Source organism: Tamandua tetradactyla, chromosome 16 (assembly GCF_023851605.1).
Source record: "Tamandua tetradactyla isolate mTamTet1 chromosome 16, mTamTet1.pri, whole genome shotgun sequence".
NCBI lineage: Eukaryota > Metazoa > Chordata > Mammalia > Pilosa > Myrmecophagidae > Tamandua > Tamandua tetradactyla.
In genome coordinates this window covers 58,221,822-58,244,792 of record NC_135342.1, presented here as the reverse complement: position 1 = coordinate 58,244,792, position 22,971 = coordinate 58,221,822, and the positions used below count along the sequence as shown (strand labels likewise).

The 22,971-nt window shown below is 37.1% G+C and overlaps 1 non-coding gene across 1 annotated transcript; it reads right to left on the bottom strand.

Moving 5' to 3' along the window:
• Positions 1-11,250: 11,250 nt before the first annotated feature.
• LOC143660422 (U1 spliceosomal RNA) lies at positions 11,251-11,414 on the bottom strand. The gene has a single exon (XR_013164028.1). It is a non-coding gene; the product is annotated as a U1 spliceosomal RNA (small nuclear RNA).
• Positions 11,415-22,971: the final 11,557 nt, after the last annotated feature.

Here is a 22,971-nt window from a genome sequence, read left to right as displayed (position 1 = left end):
GGACAAAGGTAGGATGCATCAGGAAGCAGATGGAGGAGCTGAGCAGATATGCTTGTGGCAGGATGTGGATGGGCACATGAGGTTTGTGGGTTGTGGGTGTCAGGGTGTGCAATGCAGGGAACAGGAGTTGGGGCACGAGGAGGTTAGGGTGTGGGTGCATCCTTTGTAAGGGGATGGGTCCAGGGGGCATGGGATGCAGATGCATGAGTGTGTAGGGACAGGGAACAGGTCACGGAGATTATGGGACCTCTGTCAGCGGTGGGTGATGATACCTATGCCTAAGAGTTACTTCTGGAGGACCTCTTTTGTTGCTTAGATGTGGCTTCTCTCTCTGTGTAAGCCTAACTTTACAAGTGAAACCATTGCACTCACCGCTACGTGGGACATGTCATCCAGGGTGAAAGCCTCCCTGGCAGTATGGGAGATGATTCCCAGAGATGAGCCTGGCCCTGGCACTATGGGATCAACAATGAAAGCCTGACCAAAATGGGGAAAAGAAGTGGAACATACAAGGTATCAGTGGCTGAGAGAGTTCAAATAGAGTTGAAAAGCTGCTCTGGTAGTTGCTCTTATGAAAACTTCAGTTAGACATTGCTACCTATCATAGTTTGCCAGACAACAACCAAAATCATTTCTGCCCATTGTGAAGGACACCTAGGGCATTATGTAAGATGCTGCAAATGTTCCATGCACTAGGGTAACTTTCCAGAAAGCTACAACTTCCAGATTGGTCCCTGGACCAGATAAGTCCTGAAATGCAGAGGGGCCAGCCTTTCCAGAACATCAACTAGTTCCTATTCCTTATTTCAAATTATCAACAGCCCTTTCAATATCAAAAAGTTAGAAAGGGCAGAGCCCAAATATCCCTAAAGAGTGGGAAAGTGATCAAAGGTGATGATGGAGTTATACAGAGAAGATAGGGCATAACAAATTATTGCTGAATCATTATATTGATATTTCTTTTAGTTTCCAGTATCTTACAGCCGCTAGAAGTAAAAACCTAAAATTGTGGAATTGTAACCAATACGAAACTCTGAAATCTGTTCTACAACTAATTGTTGCGATGTGCTTTGAAATTTAATGATTTTGTATATATGTTATTTTTCACAAAAAAGAAAAAAAGTTGATTATGATGATAGATGCATTGCTATATGACGATATTGTGAACCACTTATTGTACACTTTGGATGATTACATGGTATGTGAATATATAATATTTATCAATAAAAAATAAAATTAGAAGGTACTAAAGCTAATAACAAATTCAGCAAAATGGCAGAGGATAAGAGCAACATGCAGAATCACTTAGGTTTCTATACATCATTAACAATCTGAAGATGAAATCAAGAAAAAAATTCATTTATGATAGGAAATAAAGGAATCAAATAACTAAGAATAAATTCAAACAAGAATATAAAGAACCTGTACATGGAAAACTATAATACATTGCTGAATGAAATCAAAGAAGTTCTGAATAAGTGGAAGGATCTTCAACGTGCATGGACTGGAAACTAAATATCGGTAAAATGTCAATGCTACCCAAAGCAATTTACAGATCCAAATCAATCCAAATCAAAATTCCCATAGCCTTCTTTGCTGAAGTGGAAGAGCCAATCATATTTATATGGAAGGCTAAATGCCTTGAATAGCCAAAACCATCTTGAAAAATAAGAATGAAGTTGGATGACTCACATTTTTGGATTTTAAAAATCATTTTTAAATGGAATTATAGTTGGGAATGTAAAATGCTGCAGCTCCTCTTGAAAACATACCAATATTGTGGATGTTATTAATATCACGATAATAAATTGTAAATTTGAATGTGCTTAAAAGGGGAAATATTAGGTTGTATATAAGTTACTAGAATAAAAGTTCAAGAAAAAAAAAACAGAGTACTGTATTACACAAATATTGAACCCTAATGTAAAGATTGGACTATAGTTAATAGCATAATTATAATAATACTGTTGCATCAAAGCTACCACATTAATGCAAGTTATCAATAATAGGGGAAATTGTGCATGTGAAGGTGAATATGCCAGAATTTTATATACTCTGCACAATTTGTCTGTAAACCTACAACTTCTCTAAAAGAGAAACAAAATTAAAGTTAACTAGACAATAAAGAGGGGAACTGTGATCCAGGCAGATGGAATAGCACATATAAAGTCTGAGAAATAGGAGAGAGCACAATCCTTCAACACATTTTTCCAATTTAATGTGAAGTCAACAATATTATGACACCCATTGTAAATACACAGTTTGGCTTCAGTATCTTATGCTTATTAATTTAATAAATCATATAACTTGAGGACTTTCTTCCCCACTGCAATATAGGGCATTGTCACCCTTACAAAAGTAAAAGCCATGCCTCAAGTCAGATGAGAAGTTGTGTTGTGACTCATGCCTGTCCCCAGTCTAGCTCTTTCATGGTTCAAAGTTGTTGCCTAAGCTAGTGGAGTGTATAAATATTGTTGATATTTGGGTGTTAAACCCTTAATCTTATACTTGTACATAAGAAACATCCAAAGTTCAATCACATTCAAAACCCCTTTCTATAGGCAGCCTCATTTGTCATTCCAGCTAAGGAATTAGTGTGGAAGTAACCGTTAATGACAGCGCATTGGCAAAAGTCCACATGGTGCTTATAATGGCCAGCATGCAGACCTCCAGACCACTGTTATTGACCTGATCAAAACCATGGGTACCACTGGGAGACTGTGCTTGCACTTTTACTCCATAAATTTAGCAGACCAAGAAGTTTATTACTACCCTGAGACAAGCTGATGATGGAATGGCTGGTTGAGTTAGGGCTCAGCTCTTTCGATCTATTTCCAATCACTGTTGGAAGAACCAAGGGTGTGTGTAATGTATCCATTTCTATTCAGTGCATGTTACTAAGTCCATAATGATAATTCTCCTGGAAGCTAGTGTGTTGGGCCTTTAGCAAAATCTCAAAAGACTAGTAAGACTGTTCTGGGGGGATAGGGTGTGAACCTTAATTCAAGATTCTTATAGAGAGATGTAAAGTAATCAAAATGCTTCAAGAACCTAGTTAAATAATGGCCGAGTTTCAGATCCTGTTGTTACAGGCATTTTTTAGTGGAATTTCACTATAACACAAAGTTGGCAAAGACCTAGTGGTAGCTACCTTATTTCAAGCCAAAAAATCTTGCAGATAGAAAAGCTGGGCTCATCTGTGTGAATGTGTACATTCAGTTCTGATTTGTTCAAGATCTGAGGTCAGAAAATATGGCTTGTGTTTCCAGTTTGATTTTAGCCCATGAATGATTGCTTAGAAGAAAAGAAGGAAACAATTAGCACACAAAAGTATAAAAACTGGCTGAGTGTGTGTTCTAGAGAGAGCCTAATTCTGTGCTAAGTTTAAACTGTTCCTGTCACTGTGTGACTCTAGGAGGCTTGAAAAATTCTGAATCTTAGTTTCTGAAGCTGTAAAAAAAAAAAAAAGGTAATAATACCAAATGCCTCAATCATGGTTGTGAGGGTGGAATAAAGTAATGCTTATAAAGTGCTTAGCACAATTCCTAGTATGGTTCTGGTGTCAATCTTCCTCATTAAGATGAAATATGACCTGTTAGGTTCATCTCATGAGGTAGCAACGTTTTCAACCACAGTGTCACACTCCACAGGTGATAGGCAATATGAAGTAGAAAAGGTTAAAGTCACCAGTCTACTAGGAAGGCTTGATATGTCCACTCCCTGGCATAGCGACCATCTGAGCACGCCATTGCACATATCTACCAGCAGAAGATGATATGAAAACACCATCCATTTTATAAGAGAGCTATTGTAGAGTGTTAGGCAGAGGATTGAGAGGCTCTAGTTTTGTATGATAGAAAGATTAGTCTTACAGCATGAGAAATATGAGTGGATTTGATTGTAATGGGCAAAGTTTCTAGCACAGAAATCTGTATGAAATCAATGAGAACCTGTGTCAAGGTAATGGCAGTGGGGGATGAAGAGGAAAAGGAATTTTTTTTAAATATTAAGATGATATAATCCTCGAGAATTGGTGACTCACTGGATTTGGTGACAATGGGATTGCAATCAGTTTTTATTCTCTCCTCTATTTTTCCCCTAATCCCTTTTTATGCTTTTATCCTCCCCATTGGGCTGCTTGTCTTGCATACCCACACAGAGACAGAAAAATTGCAAAATAGATTTACTGAAGATATTTCAGTGCAATGTTGGGGAGAAGTAGTAAGAGACAGGAGAAAGGATCAAATGGCAGTAGGTGGGACTCAACCCCAGAGGTGTGTATGATGTGGTGATTCTTTTTGCTTAGCACATTCCAAACAGAGGCAAGGACACCTGATAGAGGATGATGGACATTCTTTCCAAGTCTTGGATTCCAAAAGAATAAGAACACTTCTTTTTCGGTGGCTACACCAATGAGACCAGGGCTCAGAAAAGAAAGGTAGAGCTAACAAGGCCATCTGGTGGGGCTGAAGCAATCACATTGGACATGATTCAAGAACACATCCTTGTTTATATCTTAAACCAGGAAGCATAAGGCCTGTACATTTAAAAGGAAACCAGTATTTGTTATAAGATCTTGAGATGAAAACTAAACTTCTTAACCTGGTCTATAGGGCCTACCCAGGACTGACCCCTGCCTACCTCTTCAATCTCACCTCTCATTAGTCCTCCCCCTCTAATGCAATCATCTTCCTATATTGCCCATTCGTTGCTCAATCCGCCCCGTATGACTTTTATCCCTTCTGATATCTTTGCCTATCCCCCTTTCCTTAACTCTTCTTTCATAGGAAAACTTTGCCTTCTTTTTTTCTATACCTCTTCTCATCTGAAGGCAAGGAGTCTCTATGGCAACTTATCTAGGTCAACCTCCTTGGGAGAGGTTCTGTGGGAACAGTATCCTTTCCCATAGAATTCAGTTATTTTCTCCAGAACATGTCTTACATTGTAATTATACAGTATTTAATAGATTTTGATTTTTCCCAAGTAGACCTTAAGTTACACAGGAGTAGGTTCTGAGCTACTTTTTGCTTGCCACTACTATCCCTTTGCCTCACAAAAAGCCCAGAACATTTAAACTGCTTACATAACTGAATAAAGGATGAATGAATAAAACAGCATTATAACATTAAGATTTTATGTCATCTTTCCAAACCAACTATTCTCCCATTTTTATTGATGCAAAAAGGGGGACCCCGAGAGATTATTGACAAGTCGCAGGTGCTGGTTCTAACTCTCATTCATGACATCTTATATATTGGCCCCTTTTTATACCTCTGTTCTACCTTCTATGTGGATAAGATGGGTTCCAAACACAGAGCACATGGAGTTGATGCAGGCAGGCCTCACTTTAGGAATATTTCCACTCTCGAACCTTTGACAATATAATTATGAAAACACATGACTCAGCAAATGTTGGAACAGATCAAATGCCACAAAGAAAGCAAACAAACAACTGAACCGTGCATCTTTGTATTTCCTTCAGTTTAATATTCTCTGAGAAAAGCAAGACAATCAAAATGGACCCTCCTACTTTTAATTCCCAAAGTCCCTCAGTGGCTCAGGAATGCTAGAGTCATTGAGACCTATCAAAACATCTGCAAACAGCAACCATAAATAATAGACAGAGAATAAGACAGTGATTTTGTGCCAGAAAATATAATGTAGCATATGAAGAAAAATATGTAAGTAGTGATGCCTGGTTCCTGTTTAATTCATTTGCTCATATTTTGAAAACTCAAACTGTTCAATATATATTTGTCCAATCCATTCTTTGAGCGTTTGCTATATACCAGCCCTCTGCTAGAACACTGCAGGGATTTGGGTGGAGGGCACAAATGGGACAGAGTTCCTGAAACTGGTTCTCACCAAGTTGAAGCGCACAAAGCTTAAACGAGAGACTTTTAACATAAGGTGACTAAGATGATGGTATTGAACATTTTCAATACTCCAGAATTACAGAGAAGAGAACAATGAGGCCCACTATTGGCAAATTTTTCCCCTCCGCCCAAAATTGGTATTAAAGTCTTTGTATAAAAATGTAACAATTACTTTGTTGCTGCTTCTAAGTAAAATCAGAATCAGTTGACATTAGAAACATCAGGGACCTTTTCAAGACATAAACCAAATTATGTGTGAGGGTAAGCTATAGGTACAAAGAAAGAGTTCAGTCATTTTCTTGGGTTGCCATATTCGCACCTCAAAATTATCTGCCTAGAATATTGTACCAGTTTGAAAGTATTTATGTCACCTAGAGCAGCCAAATTTTAATCCTAATCAGTCTTTGTGGGAGCAAGGGTTTCTTCTAATCCTTATTCAGCACTATAGGTTGGAAACGTGATTAAGTTATCTCCAAGGAGATATGACTCAATCAGTAGTGGGTATTAAACTTGATCAGACAGAAATGTGTCTCCACCCATCCTACGTGAGCCCTGATTCATTTACTGGAATCCTATAAAGAGGAGACATTTTTTGGAGCGAATGCCTTTTGAAAATGACAGGAATGAAAGCTGAGCGGAACCACGAGGCTGAGAGAATCACAAACTCCACCAGCCAGTGACCTTTGGAGATGAAGGAAAATGCCCCTAAGGGAGCTTCATGAAACAAGAGGCCTGGAGAAGAAGCTCGTAGATGATGCCTTGTTCACCATGTGCCTTTCCAGATGAGAGAGAAATCCTGACCATGTTTGCCATGTGCCTTTTCACTTGAGAGAAAAACCCTGAACTCCATTGGCCTTCTAGAATCAAGGTATCTTACCTTGGATGCCTTAGATTGGACATTTCTATAGACCTGTTTGAATTGGGACATTTTCTCAGTCTTAGAACTGTAAACTAACAACTTATCAAATTCCCCTTTTTAAAAGCCATTCCATTTCTGGTATATCACATTCTGGTAGCTAGCAAACTAGAATAGATATCAATCAATTTCTATAAGAGTAGAAGCTATTCTACCAAACACACAGAGGAAAAATTATAACAGGGATGTGATTTTTCAGCACACAGATGTTCCATGTGAAAACCATCTTATATTGATGGAAACCATCAGTGAAAACTGCCTTATGATAGTAAGGATTAAATGTGGTGGCCTCATCAAAAGAAAAATGAAGGTCCATTTCTGAGGGCACTTAAGAGCTGCCCTGGTCATCTAGGGAAAAAGAAAATGAAAGTTCCATTTCATTGGTGCATCAGTCTTCAGGTACATAGGTCAGTTAAGATGGAATAGAACAGAACAAGGAAGAGGCAACAGTGGATTTCTCCTATTTCATGAGTGACCTCATTTGGTTCTCACTGCTGCTGACACATCTTTTCTTTTAAAATCGCACGTAGTGCTAACCAAATGGGTCTCTTCAGAGTCACTTAGCAGAGCTAATCAACGTGTCAGGCTGGTTTCAAAATTAAGTGTCCATTCCTGGTGGCAGATGGTGATTATTTTCTTATCTTCCATCTGAGCTGGAGTCACCTATAAGTCTGAAAGAATTGATTCTCCTTTCCTTTATTCAAGGCAAGAAATTGTACCTCTGTCACATTGAAGCCTCATTCTTCCACCCTAGAACTCATTTCTTTTCATAAAAGAATATTTTCCTTCCAGACTTTTCCCCTGCTTGTTAGAAATTGTGGTCAGCACCCATGCATGCCATAGAAAGGTAAGATGGCCTCTATTGCTGCCAGAGCCAGTGTTTCTTACTGAGGGCAGATTGCAGGGTGATGAGAAGCAGGCTATCTAGAAACATATACTTTAATAAACTTTCAAGTGATCATCGAATCTCATTCTAATCAATGGCAGAATGGAGCAACTCTGCTCTCCAGCCACAGTAATTAGGGCTCATAAGCTAGTGATGATAGCTCAGGTGCGGTACCCAAAAGGCAAGGCAGTGTAGCAAACAGTTTTCACTTCGGTTTGCAAACATTGAATTTTATCCTATTAAAAGTAGATTTCTAACCTAAATCTTCTCTGATAAATGCCTATTTGAGACACACTCCCCCCATTAATATTTGGCATGTGTTCTAGCTCTACTATAACTACAGTGTAACAGGGAACAGACAGGTTCATACTAAATTAAATCTCATCATGATGATTTAAGGAATCACAATTTACAAAGCGTCTTTAAGGTATGAACTCATTTTACATCCACAAGTCCTGGGAGGTGTTATGCCCATTTTACAGATGATGAAACTGAGGCTCCGCAGGTTTAAGAAACTTGCTTCCAAGAGTCAAAACATAGTAAGTCAGGAGCAAGATGTGAAACACAAATTTAAATTTTGTGGCTTCAGATCCATAAGGCCAAACAACAGTAGTCTGTAGTTTTTGTTTTTTTTTTATTGTTTTTGGTTTTTTTTTTGCATGGGTGAGCACCAGAAAATGATATACTATAGTTTTTTAAGTCAATGTTCTTGCCCTTTTATATCTTAGAGATATTGGAGAAGAAAGTCTCTGGAAGGGGTTATGTATACATGAGCAGCAAGAAGACTATAGATTAACAGTCATGGACCACATTCCCCATGCCCTTTCCAGAGATAGGGGAAGGGCAGAGCAGAGAGAGAATCTTCCCTTACTGTTGTGACTGATGTTGTGTAAAATATCTTTATTCATAGAGAGACTATGGCATTAGCACTTTCATACTTCTAACAAGTGCCTAGATACATTTTTTTCCAAGTGACTTACCATAGTGAAGTTCTCAACTACATTTTGGGCATGAATGCAGATGAATGTCTTAACGCTGTTCATCTGTGAGAATCACATGCCAATCTCTGATTAGATTTGTATGAGCCACTCTCCAAATCAGCCTCTAGCCTTGCTCCTGATTGAGTAGCTAGTTGTGCAAGCATACGTATGATTTCACACAGGCATAGAGTGCCAGGGTAATCACCCAGATGCCTTCAAATGTGACAGAAGAAAAGGAAGTTCAGCCCTGTAAAGGACAGGGCAGCAATTCACCCTTCAAAAGCAATAAATAATTCAGAAAAAGACAGCATAAAAAAGGCAAACATAATATCATGACTGCAATATATATACAAAGAAAAGACATGGACATTAAATATTGTCTCCTTCTTACTTATATAATCAGAGATTTGTAAACTTAATGAAAAAAAGTCAACTTAGAATTATGTTGCTAAAATCTGGCAGCAAACATATGTCTACTGAAATTAGGTTCCTTTTGAGCCTGTCACAATCCTGGACAGGTATGCATGTTCTCTACAAATGTTTGTTTGTACTTCCTGAGTGGTAAATTCAGAGAAGTTAGGATTCTTATCATGAAAAGACCATGGAAACAGATCAATGACCTCAACTCTATCCCCCCCCCTACAATGCTGTAGACACCTATTTCAAACAGGAAATAACATCAAGCTCTGAATTTATCTAACGCTCAGGCCACATAAGAGTTTACTGGATGAGGAGTGATGTCAGAATAGGAAGCTTCAAGCTCCCACAGCCCCATTGAAACAAACAAACAAAAAAATAAGTAGAAATTGTCAGAACCAACCTTTTAAGAACTCTGGGAAACAGTCAAAGGATTACAGTAATCAAGTAAGCAATGAATCCAGGAAACAGCTTAAAAATGATAGGTAAATTTTGTGGTATTTTTTTTTACTTTCCCTTGTCTTACCCCTTTCTCAGCCCATGAGCAGTCTTGAAGATGGCACCCTGAGTTCCCAGTGTGGGGCCCTGGTCCTTGGTTCTGGAAGCAGAGCAGACCTTATTCACATGTTATTGTTTAAGAGTGCTAGAACTTGTCTGCTGGCTTCAGGAAGGACTGATACAGATGTTAGTGTCTGTTTCATCTATTTTGGAACTTTCTCAGATCAGAGAAGTGGTAGACATTGCTCAGAAAAACCACAAGGCAAACAGTCCACCCACAGTCACCTAAGGCAAAAGACTATGGTTAAGATGTATGATATACAGTCTAAAGTTAGGGTGGAAAAGCTGGGGAGAGTTATTTTTGGAAATTAGGGCATTCAAAAGGACCCATATATACAGGAGAAATTAGAAAATTGCCTACACGCTCGGAGCAAGATTTGCACTCAGAAAAGACCAGAATAGGCTCTCAGCTTCCCAGGGTCGGGGCAAACGTGGCTAAGTTTTGATGCAATATCCAGCACAGAGCAACTCTGCAAATACTGGGGGAGATATTTTATTGTTGTTTGTTTTTAGTTTTGTTTGTTCGTTGTTTGGTTCCTGGTATGCAAAGAAATCTCCATTAAAACACTTGTCTAACACAAGCATAATGAACTGATACTTCAATGACCATACAAGGAAAGGAGTACACTCTTTGCAAAAATAGTTGGGAAAAATCACTAAGCAAATGAACTACCACAGCCTTCAGACCTTAAAAACAACAAAAGAATAACAGCAAACCTTGTGGGTGGGGAGAATCTGATTTTCAGTTTTACCATATTATAATTATCATAGCCACATTGTTACCACATTATAATGGGCAAGTGCCCTGTTTTTAACTAATAATCAGAAGGCCTATGAAGGTACAGGAAAGGATGGCCTATTCAAAGAAACAAAATATATCAACAGAAACTGTCCCTTAGAACAAACACTGGACTTACTAGATAAAGATTTGAAACAACTGTTATAAATATGCTCAAAGGGATAAAGGAAACACGGACAAAGAATTAATAGAAATAAGGGAAATTACATATGAACAAAATGAAGATATCAATAAAAATTAATAATTATTGAAAAAATAAAACAGAAATCATGGAGCTGGAAATTCACTAGAGGTGTTGAATAGAAGATTTGAGTGGGAAAAAGAAAGAATAAGGAAATTAAAGAAACAATTCCACTTATAATAGCATCTAAAAGAATAAAATATCTAGGAATAAATTTAACCAAAGAAATGAAAAGCTTGTACACAGAAAACTACAAAATTCTGCTGAAAGAATTTAAAGAAGACCTAAATAAATGAAAAGATATCCTATGTTGATTAATTGGGAGATTTAATATTTTGAAGATGATGGTACTACTCAAAGTGATCTACAGACTCAATGCAATACCTAGAAAACTTCCAACAGCCTCTTTTGCAGAAATGGGAAAAAGCCAATCCTCAAATTTACAAAATAGCTAAAACATCTTGACAAAGAACACATTTGGAAGATTAACACTTCCTGATTTCAAAATTAGTACAAACCTTGAGTAATCCAAACAGTGTTGTTATGATATAAGAATAGACATCTTTACCAATGGGATAGAATTGAGAGTCCAGAAATAAACCCATACATCTATGATCAATTGATTCTTTTTTCTTTTCAGGGGAAAGTGCAAATACAGTCCCCCATTACCACAAATTATGCAGTTGAGTTTCCCCACATTTGTGGAAATTGCAAGGATCAGCACACCCAGAGTGCAATGGATGAGCCTCACCCTGGGAAAACCACCCTGTGATCATGGTATCTCCCCTACCAGGTACGTATGATCAATTGATTTTTTACAAAGGAGTCAAGTTTGTTCAATGGGGAAAGAATATTCTCTTCAATAAATGGTGCTAGTACAATGGATTTCCACATTCAAGAGAAATAAGTTGAATCCATGCCTCGCACTATATAGAAAAATTGACTCAAAATATAAGATCTCAAACTTTATAATTTTTTGAATAAAGCAGAGATAAATCTTCATAACTTTGACTTGTTAATGCTTTCTTAGATATGACACCAAAATCATGATCAACAATAGAAAAAATAGCAAATGGGGTTTCATTAAAATGTAAAATAAAATCTTTTGTACACCAACAATCATTATTAAGAAAATAAAAATAGTAGAATGGGAGAAATCATTTAAAATTACATATCTGATAAGGGTTTAAAGTGCAGAGTATACAAAGAATTCAAGAAGAAAAAGGCAAACATCTCAATAAAAAATGCGTAAAAAATTTTAATACACATTTCTCTAAAGAAGAAAAACAAATGCTTAACAAGCACATGAAGAGATACCCAGAATTGTTAGTCATTAGGGAAATTAAAACCCCAACGATACAGCAATTAAAATCCACTAGGGTAGCTATGATCCCAAAACAGAAAATGTATTGGTGATTCTGCTGGCTTAAAAAGATTATGTTCCATAGAAAAGCCATGTTTTAATGCTGATCCAATCTTGTGGGAGCAACCATTTCTTTTAATTCCTATTCAATAACTCAGGGTAGAATATTTTGATTAGATTATCTATATGGAGATGTGATGTGCCCAATTGTGAGCATTAACTTTTGATTAGAGGAAGATGAGACTCCACCCATTCCAGGTGGGTCTTGATTAGTTCCCTGGAATCCTTTAAAAGAGGAAGCATTTTAGAAAATGCAGGAGAGCCACAAGAACCACACAAGTCCATGCAGCTGGAGACTTTTGGAGATGAAGAAGGAAAACACCCGGGGAGAGCTTCGTGGACAAGAAGCCTGGGAAGAAAGCGAGCAGACATTACCATGTTCACCATGTGCCTTTCCAGTTGAGAGAGAAACCCTGAACATCTTTGGCCTTTCTTGAGTGAAGGTAACCTCTTGCTGTTGCCTTAATTTGGACATTTTTATAGACTTGCTTTAACTGGGACATTTTCATGGCCTTAGAACTATAAACTTGCAACTTGATAAATCCCCCATTTTTAGAAGGTGCTCCATTTCTGGTATACTGCATTCTGACAGCTAGCAAACTAGAGCAGTGATGAAGTGGAAAAGTTGGAGCTCACATGCATTGCTGGTGGGAATATAAAATGGTATGGCAATTATGGAAAACACTTTGGCAGTTCCTCAAAAAGTTAAACACATAGTTACTGAATGACATAGCAATTCCTCACCTACGTGTACATATTCAAAAAATTATTTCAAAAGAATTAAAATAGGGATTCATATATTTTTGCACCAACATTCATAGCAGCATTATTCACAATAGTCAAAAGATGGAAACAAATCAAATGTCCATCAACCACTGAATAAACAAAATGTTATACATATGAAGAACAGAATAATATTGAGTCACAAAAATAATTGAAATTCTGACAGATGTGAAAACATAGATGAGCCCTAAAACATCATGCTAGGTGAAATAAGCCACTTTCAAAAGAACAAATACCATATGATTTCACTTATATGAATATATGAAATATCTAGAGTGTGCAAATGCAGAGATAGAAAGTAAATTAGAAGTTACCAGGGCCTGAGGTATTGTGGTGGGGAGTAGGGAGTTGAGAGTTAATTCTTCATGGGAACAAAGTTTCTGTTTGGGATGATGAAAGAGTTTTGGGAATTGATAGTGATGATTGCACAAGATTGTGAATGTAATTAGCACCATTAAACTGCACACCTAAATATGGTTAAAATGACAAATTTTATGTTATATATATTTTGCTTCAATAAAATAAGAAAAGAAAAACTTGCAGGATGAAAAGTTCTTATAAGTGTCAATTATTTCTTACAAATGAGTAATAATGGAGTATGTAAGTATATGCTCAATAGAGTCATATTCCTATCCCATAATATGATTGGCAGTGATATGAAGTTATTTATCTGGACATGAAAATGAAGATTAATCAGAGCTAGCCAAAATTTTTCTCAAGATTTCTTCCACAATATTCTGTGATACAGAGCTACTAAAACTTTTCATTTTTTTTCTATTTTATATCTTTTCATTTCTCACTATCTCCAATGAAGCTTCCAAAAAATGCTCTCACATCAAGGGTGAGCTTTTTAGGAAAAAATTTTAAAACCAGAATTCCTCTGAGAATTTTGTTTCATAAAGACAATGAAATAAACATTTTGTAGCTTATAAAGTTGCTATCAGATAAGTAAATTCAGAAAGAATTTGGTTTCGGTGTGTCTTTATTGAATAAAAATATATTCATAGCAGAAATTGGAAAAGTATAGCTGAAAAAGTTGAAATAAATTACCAATAATGTCACAGATTTTTGAAAACCTCTGATACTATTTTGGTGATTCTCTTCCACTCTTGTTTTGTATAAGTGTCACATACCTTTGGTTATTAATAGATACACTGATTTCTTAAGAAATATTTTTATGTCTTCAATCTCAAATACTTTATTTTATGGAATCACAACATTCTTTAGAATATATTAACCATACATTTGTAATATGAAATATATATGTTTTTTCTAATGTTTTGTAAATATGATATGAAAATATTCACCCATGTATAATGAGATTTTCTTGCATTTATTTTGGAAATAATCCTAAGAAAGATTACTATATGGAATGCATTCCAGATCATGCAATCTCAATAGTCTGAGAATTTTTCAAATAATCTATTGCTGGTTCCTTTTTTTTTAATAGCTCATACTTAAATTTATCTATTTCCTCTCACATTTTACTATAAGCAGCAAGGAAAACCATGCTATATTTTCTCCACATTGTGCTTGTAAATCTCCTCAGCTAAGCATTCAAGTTCATTACTCATAAATTTTGCCTTCTAGGTATGCGCGAGTGTTTGGAGGTGTTTGGTGGCCCCTCCCGGAGAGACCACTGAAAACAAGAACAAAAACAATCCAAAGCTTTGGATCTTGGAATGTGGGGGACATTTTTACCGACCTCCTACTCTGTGCTGGGCACTTTTCTGATCGTTTAATCTTCATAAGAAACATCAAGGATAAAGCGTTCCCTTCTGACATAGGTGAAAACGGACCCTCAGGGAATTAGGTAACTTTCCCAGCACCCTACAGCAAAGCTAGGATTGGACCCTAAAACTTAATTTCAGAGCCTATAATTGTGATGCTGCATACGCTTTAGCAAAATAATATGCACAGACTGCTTTTTATTTGATGCAAATGTTCCAAGAAATGATCATGATGATGAATATGCAACTATGTGATGATATTGTGTACTATTGATTATATATGTAGAATGGAATGATCAAAAGTTAAGAATGTCGGAGAAGATGGTGGCTTAGTAAGATGCGCGGGTCTTAGTTCCTCCTCCAGAACAGCTACTAGGGGAGTAGAAATGATACAGAACAGCTCCCGGAGCCACGACAGAGATCAAGAAGACAGTGTACCCCATTCTGGAACGGCTGACTGGCTGGGAGAACCTGCTCCGGTGAGATCGCCGAGGGGCGTGGGCTTCCCTGGGCCAGGGCGGCAGGCGGCCGGAGTCCCTCCCTCCCTCCTTCCTGGGCTGGCTGGGAGAATTGGACAGGCAGTCCCCTCAAGCCATGGCGGCTGGCACCCCCCCCATGCGCGGCCCCCCAGACCAGCTGGGAGATCCCCAGGCCGTGGAGAACAGTGACCGGGGTCCCTTCCAAACATGTGGCTTCCCGGTCCAGCTGGGAATGGTGCAATCCCCCAGGCCGCAGCGGCTGGCACCCTCCCGCCACGCTTGGCGCTCCAGGCTGGCTAAGAAATTCGGATGGGCACTCTCCTGGGCTGCGGCGGCCAGCGGCCCTCCCCATGTTCGGATCCCTGGGCTGACTGGGAGATTCAGATTGGCACTCTTCCAAGCCACTTCGGCTGGTGAACCTCCCCCATGGCAAGAGTTTTCCAAAGTTAAAGGACCCACAGCACCTTTTACTGGTGGGACCTGCAGAAAAACGAGTGCCACGAGTGCCACCTACTGGGTAGGATAAGAAAAACAGAACACAGAGATTTCACAGAAAAATCTTTCAACCTGTTGGGTCCAACACTCAGGGAAATCTGACTAAATGCCCAGACACCAGCAGAAGATAACGGATCACGCTCAGAAAATTGAAAATATGGCCCAGTCAAAGGAACAAACCAATAGTTCAAATGAGATACAGGAGCTGAGACAACTAATGCTGAATATACGAACAGAAATGGAAAACCTCTTCAAAAACAAAATCGATAAATTGAGGGAGGACATGAAGAAGACATGGGCTGAACAAAAAGAAGAAATAGAAAAACTGAAAAAACAAATCACAGAACTTATGGAAGTGAAGGACAAAGTAGAAAAGATGGAAAAAACAATGGATACCTACAATGATAGATTTAAAGAGACAGAAGATAGAATCAGTGATTTGGAGGATGGAACATCTGAATTCCAAAAAGAAACAGAAACTATAGGGAAAAGAATGGAAAAATTTGAACAGGGGATCAGGGAACTCAAGGACAATATGAAGCGCACAAATATACGTGTTGTGGGTGTCCCAGAAGGAGAAGAGAAGGGAAAAGGAGGAGAAAAACTAACGGAAGAAATTATCACTGAAAATTTCCCAACTCTTATGAAAGACCTAAAATTACAGATCCAAGAAGTGCAGCGCACCCCAAAGAGAATAGACTCAAGTAGGCGTTCTCCAAGACACTTACTAGTTAGAATGTCAGAGGTCAAAGAGAAAGAGAGGATCTTGAAAGCAGCAAGAGAAAAACAATCCATCACGTACAAAGGAAACCCAATAAGACTATGTGTAGATTTCTCAGCAGAAACCATGGAAGATAGAAGACAGTGGGATGATATATTTAAATTACTAAAAGAGAAAAACTGCCAACCAAGACTCCTATATCCAGCAAAATTGTCCTTCAAAAATGAGGGAGAAATTAAAACATTCTCAGACAAAAAGTCACTGAGAGAATTTGTGACCAAGAGACCAGCTCTGCAAGAAATACTAAAGGGAGCACTAGAGTCAGATACGAAAAGACAGAAGAGAGAGGTGTGGAGAAGAGTGTAGAAAGAAGGAAAAGTAGATATGATACATATAATGCAAAAGGCAAAATGGTAGAGGAAAATATTATCCAAACAGTAATAACACTAAATGTTAATGGACTGAATTCCCCAATCAAAAGACATAGATTGGCAGAATGGATTAAAAAACAGGATCCTTCTATATGCTGTCTACAGGAACACATCTTAGACCCAAAGGTAAACATAGGTTGAAAGTGAAAGGTTGGGAAAAGATATTTCATGCAAATAACAACCAGAAAAGAGCAGGAGTGGCTATACTAATATCCAACAAAGCAGACTTCAAATGTAAAACAGTTAAAAGAGACAAAGAAGGACACTATCTACTAATAAAAGTAACAATTAAACAAGAAGACATAACAATCATAAATATTTATGCACCGATCAGAATGCCCCTAAATACGTGAGGAATACACTGCAAACACTGAAAAGGGAAATAGACACATATACCATAATAGTTGGAGACTTCAATTCACCACTCTCATCAATGGACAGAACATCTAGACAGAGGATCAATAAAGAAATAGAGAATCTGAGTATTACTATAAATGAGCTAGACTTAACAGACATTTATAGGACATTACATCCCACAACAGCAGGATACACCTTTTTCTCAAGTGCTCATGGATCATTCTCAAAGATAGACCATATGCTGGGTCACAAAGCAAGTCTTAAAAAATTTAAAAAGATTGAAATCACAATCATTGACTTAAAGTGTCTAATTAGTGACAAAATTATGAAATACTTTCAAAATGTCTTAGGGATTTTTTTTATCCTTTGATAGAAATATTTTTATTACAATAAAAATTAAAAAGTGTTTGAGATAGAATAATTTCATAAAAGTGAAAATAAAACCTTGAAATTGTTAGAATAGACCTGTGTGCATTTACATAAGCTATATAAAGAAGCTCAACAATGAAGGAAACTATTTCAAAGATCTATCATAATATTAAAGTGTACCTCACAAAAATCCCTAAATTATGATGCAACATTTATGACACAATGCATTTATGGATTTCTTGCATATATATATAAAAAAAAAGATTGAAATCATACACAACACTTTCTCAGATCATAAAGGAATGAAGTTGGAAATCAATAATAGGCAGAGTGCCAGAAAATTCACAAATATGTGGAGGCTCAACAACACACTCTTAAACAATGAGTGGGTCAAAGAAGAAATTGCAAGAGAAATTAGTAAATACCTCGAGGCGAATGAAAATGAAAACACAACATATCAAAACTTATAGGACGCAGCAAAGGCAGTGCTAAGAGGGAAATTTATTGCCCTAAATGCCTCTATCAGAAAAGAAGAAAAGGCAAAAATTCAGGAATTAACTGTCCACTTGGAAGAACTGGAGAAAGAACAGCAAACTAACCCCGAAGCAAGCAAAAGGAAAGAAATAACAAAGATTAGAGCAGAAATAAATGAAATTGAAAACATGAAAACAATAGAGAAAATCAATAAGACCAGAAGTTGGTTCTATGAGAAAATCAACAAGATTGATGGGCCCTTAGCAAGATTGACAAAAAGAAGAAGAGAGAGGATGCAAATAAATAAGATCAGAAATGGAAGAGGAGACATAACTACTGACCTCACAGAAATACAGGAGGCAATAACAGGATACTATGAACAACTTTACGCTAATAAATACAACAATTTAGATGAAATGGACGGGTTCCTGGAAAGACATGAACAACCAACTTTGACTCAAGAAGACATAGATGACCTCAACAAACCAATCACAAGTAAAGAAATTGAATCAGTTATTCAAAAGCTTCCTAAAAAGAAAAGTCCAGGACCAGACAGCTTCACATGTGAATTCTATCAAACATTCCAGAAAGAATTAGTACCAACTCTCCTCAAACTCTTCAAAAAAAATCGAAGTGGAGGGAAAACTACCGAATTCATTCTATGAAGCCAACATCACCCTCATACCAAAACCAGGCAAAGATATTACAAAAAAAGAAAACTACAGACCAATCTCTCTAATGAATACAGATGCAAAAATCCTCAATAAAATTCTAGCAAATCGTATCCAACAACACATTAAAAGAATTATACATCATGACCAAGTAGGATTCATCCCAGGTATGCAAGGATGGTTCAACATAAGAAAATCAATTAATGTAATACACCATATCAACAAATCAAAGCAGAAAAATCACATGATCATCTCAATTGATGCAGAGAAGGCATTTGACAAGATTCAACATCCTTTCCTGTTGAAAACACTTCAAAAGATAGGAATACGAGGGAACTTCCTTAAAATGATAGAGGGAATATATGAAAAACCCACAGCTAATATCATCCTCAATGGGGAAAAATTGAAAACTTTCCCACTAAGATCAGGAACAAGACAAGGATGTCCATTATCACCACTATTATTCAACATCGTGTTGGAGGTTCTAGCCAGAGCAATTAGACAAGAAAAAGAAATACAAGGCATCAAAATTGGAAAGGAAGAAGTAAAACTATCACTGTTTGCAGATGATATGATACTATACGTCGAAAATCCGGAAAAATCCACAACAAAACTACTAGAGCTAATAAATGAGTACAGCAAAGTAGCAGGTTACAAATCAACATTCAAAAATCTGTAGCATTTCTATACACTAGTAATGAACAAGTTGAGGGGGAAATCAAGAAACGAATCCCATTTACAATTGCAACTAAAAGAATAAAATACCTAGGAATAAATTTAACTAAAGAGACAAAAAACCTATATAAAGAAAACTACAAAAAACTGTTAAAAGAAATCACAGAAGACCTAAATAGATGGAAGGGCATACCGTGTTCATGGATTGGAAGACTAAATATAGTTAAGATGTCAATCCTATCTAAATTGATTTACAGATTCAATGCAATACCAATCAAAATCCCAACAACTTATTTTTCAGAAATAGAAATACCAATAAGCAAATTTATCTGGAAGGACAGGGTGGCCTGAATTGCTAAAAACATCTTAAGGAAAAAAACGAAGCTGGAGGTCTCACGCTGCCTGACTTTAAGGCATATTATGAAGCCACAGTGGTCAAAACAGCATGGTATTGCATAAAGATAGATATATCGACCAATGGAATCAAATAGAGTGCTCAGATATAGACCCTTCGTCTATGGACATTTGATCTTTGATAAGGCAGTCAAGCCTACTCACCTGGGACAGAACAGTCTCTTCAATAAATGGTGCCTAGAGAACTGGATATCCATATGCAAAAGAATGAAAGAAGACCCGTATCTCACACCCTATACAAAAGTTAACTCAAAATGGATCAAAGATCTAAACATTAGGTCTAAGACCATAAAACAGTTAGAGAAAAATGTAGGGGGTTATCTTATGAAACTTACGATTGGAGGCAGTTTTATGGACCTTAAACCTAAAGCAAGAACACTGAAGAAGGAAATAAATAAATGGGAGCTCCTCAAAATTAAACACTTTTGTGCATCAAAGAACTTCATCAAGAAAGTAGAAAGACAGCCTACACAATGGGAAACAATATTTGGAAATGACATATCAGATAAAGGTCTAGTATCCAGAATTTATAAAGAGATTGTCCAACTCAACAACAGAAAGACAGCCAATCCAATTACAAAATGGGAAAAAGACTTGAACAGACACCTATCAGAAGAGGAAATACAAATGGCCAAAAGGCACATGAAGAGATGCTCAATGTCCCTGGCCATTAGAGAAATGCAAATCAAAACCACAATGAGATATCATCTCACACCCACCAGAATGGCCATTATCAACAAAACAGAAAATGACAAGTGCTGGAGAGGATGCGGAGAAAGAGGCACACTTATCCACTGTTGGTGGGAATGTCAAATGGTGCAACCACTATGGAAGGCAGTTTGGCGGTTTCTCAAAAAGCTGAATATAGAATTGCCATACGACCCAGCAATACCATTGCTGGGAATCTACTCAAAGGACTTAAGGGCAAAGACACAAACGGACATTTGCACACCAGTGTTTTTGTCTTCTATCCAACACTCGGACATAATTAAGTCAAATCTCTGCCATTTTGTAGTAAGGTTACTTTTCCACCAGTTTCAAATAACAAGTTAATAATTTCTTTTCTAAAAAAATTTAAAATTTATTTTTGAATGCAGTTATATTGATGTATATTCAGATAACATGTAATCATCCAAATTGTATAGTCTGTAGTTCACAGTGTCATTATATAACTGTATATTCATCACAGTTGGTTTTTGAGCATTTTAATTATTCCAAAAATAAAAACAAGAATAAAAGTAAATATAAAAGTGAAAAAGAGCAACCAAAACATCCCATACGCTTCTGCCTTCCATAATTTATGCATTTTTGTCTTTTGTTTTTCTTCCTCATTGGTCCATACTTTGGATTGTTTCAAGGTTTTCACAATCACAGGGTCACATCTTAAGAGTTCTTTAGTTATTTAATCATCTTCAAGAATCAAGGCTATTGGATTACAGTTCAACAGTCTCCAATATTTCCCTCTAGCTACTCCAATACACCAACATTTCCTTTTAAATCTCACCTTCAGCACATTTAAACTCCATCTTTCTACCAGAACCCTCGTCAAGGCAATCTAAGCTTTTCCTATCAAATGACTCGAATTTCTTCTACCATCTATCCATTACCCAATCCCAAATACATTTCTTTGTATTTGTTAAAGCAGCACCCCACTTCCTGATACCAAAAACTCTCTTAATGTGCCAGGCTCCTGTATCAGAGATTAGTTAGCTTAAACAACACACATTTGTTATCTCACATTTCTGGAGACTGTAGGTCTGACATCAAAGTGTTAGCAAACCATGCATCCTCCTAAAGGGAGGAATCCATTATATGGGGTTGTTGTACTGAAGCACACACACTCTTAAACACCAAGCTTGGGTAAAGAAATGATAGATTATTTCTAGATAGAAATAATTTTATGTAGATTGTTAACATTCCTTATATGGTCACCATAAATAAAGTGGTGTTCTGTGGAAAAGTGTGTATGGCAGGGGGCAGGGGGGTTGAGTAGATCCCTCTTGCCCCGACTCTATTTCCATGCTGTCTCCTAAGAGGGATTAGAACCAGGATAACAGGTTCAGGCTCCCAGTTCACTTCCCCCCACCCGCCCACACACCTGCACCCCCTTCTCACCACCACATGATGAGTAATGATTTGGTGAGAACTCATGAGTGGTTTTACTCATTTATCTCCTTTAGGACGTGCCTGCCCAAGGTCAGATATTGGAGCTTCCTCCTTTCTCATGCTCGTGAGTCTATGAGAATGGTTAGACAAGTGAATAGAAGTCCGAGTCTTCCCTGCTGCTCTGGCTGTGCCTGGGCATGCAAGTTCAATTTGAGGAGAAACTCCTCAGTGTCCTTCGGTGCCAGCTGCATTCTTGAATCTACATATTCCACTACTTATATCTCGGTATATATGTGACACTTGTGTCTCTTTTACAATTGCATCAGAATCTGGAACACAAAGTGAGGTGACAATTGTCCGTGTTGGATTCCAGTGTATGGTGAATTGGCCTACAGTTGACATGAATATTTCATATGGAGATTCCAAATGCATTGGGTTTGTATTCATTTTTTTCTCTTTTCCAATATAAAACCTATCACTGTTATAACTCCTAGTTTTGTACATTTGCAAGTTACTCTTTGATTTACTTGTTCCTTTTCTGACATGTTACTCTAGAATATTAAAAAAAATTGATATCAGTGCAAACTGTTTATTTTTCTTGATGTGAATGCCAATATTGTTTCACTATTACATAGGAGGTAATCCCTTTACTTAAAAACAAACAAACAAAAAGCCTTTATGAAAGATAAGTATTACTTTCTCTCTACGTCTGTCTTTGAGATGACAATGTTTTTTTCCCCCTATTTTACTGTGGACTAGAATGATGTTTAGCAGCAGATTTATAAATGCTACAGCCCATTTGATGATAATGGATTAATTGCATAGATGTACACATATGTACAAATAAAAAGTATTTTCTTTATCTTAATATATTGTTTTCATGAACAAGATTGTGCTATAGTTTCTTTGTGAGTGTTTCCCATCTTTGCCAGGTTTTAGTATCAGCATTTTGTTCGCTTCCTAAAATGAATTGGATAGCTTTCCGCTGAAAATAACTGCTTTGATTAGATTCTTTAAACATATTAAATGGACATGTTAATTTCAGCAACTATTTTACTGATCACAAATTACTTTAGTCAGAAGGTCAATTAGTGGGAAAATAGAATCTGTAAAATATTTAAATATATAGCTAATGGGCTGGGGAATATGTGCTTAGAAACAGACAGAGCAGTATCTCTTGCATATCAACATTTCACCAAGGAAGTAGAGTTTGTATATTTGTTGCTTTTG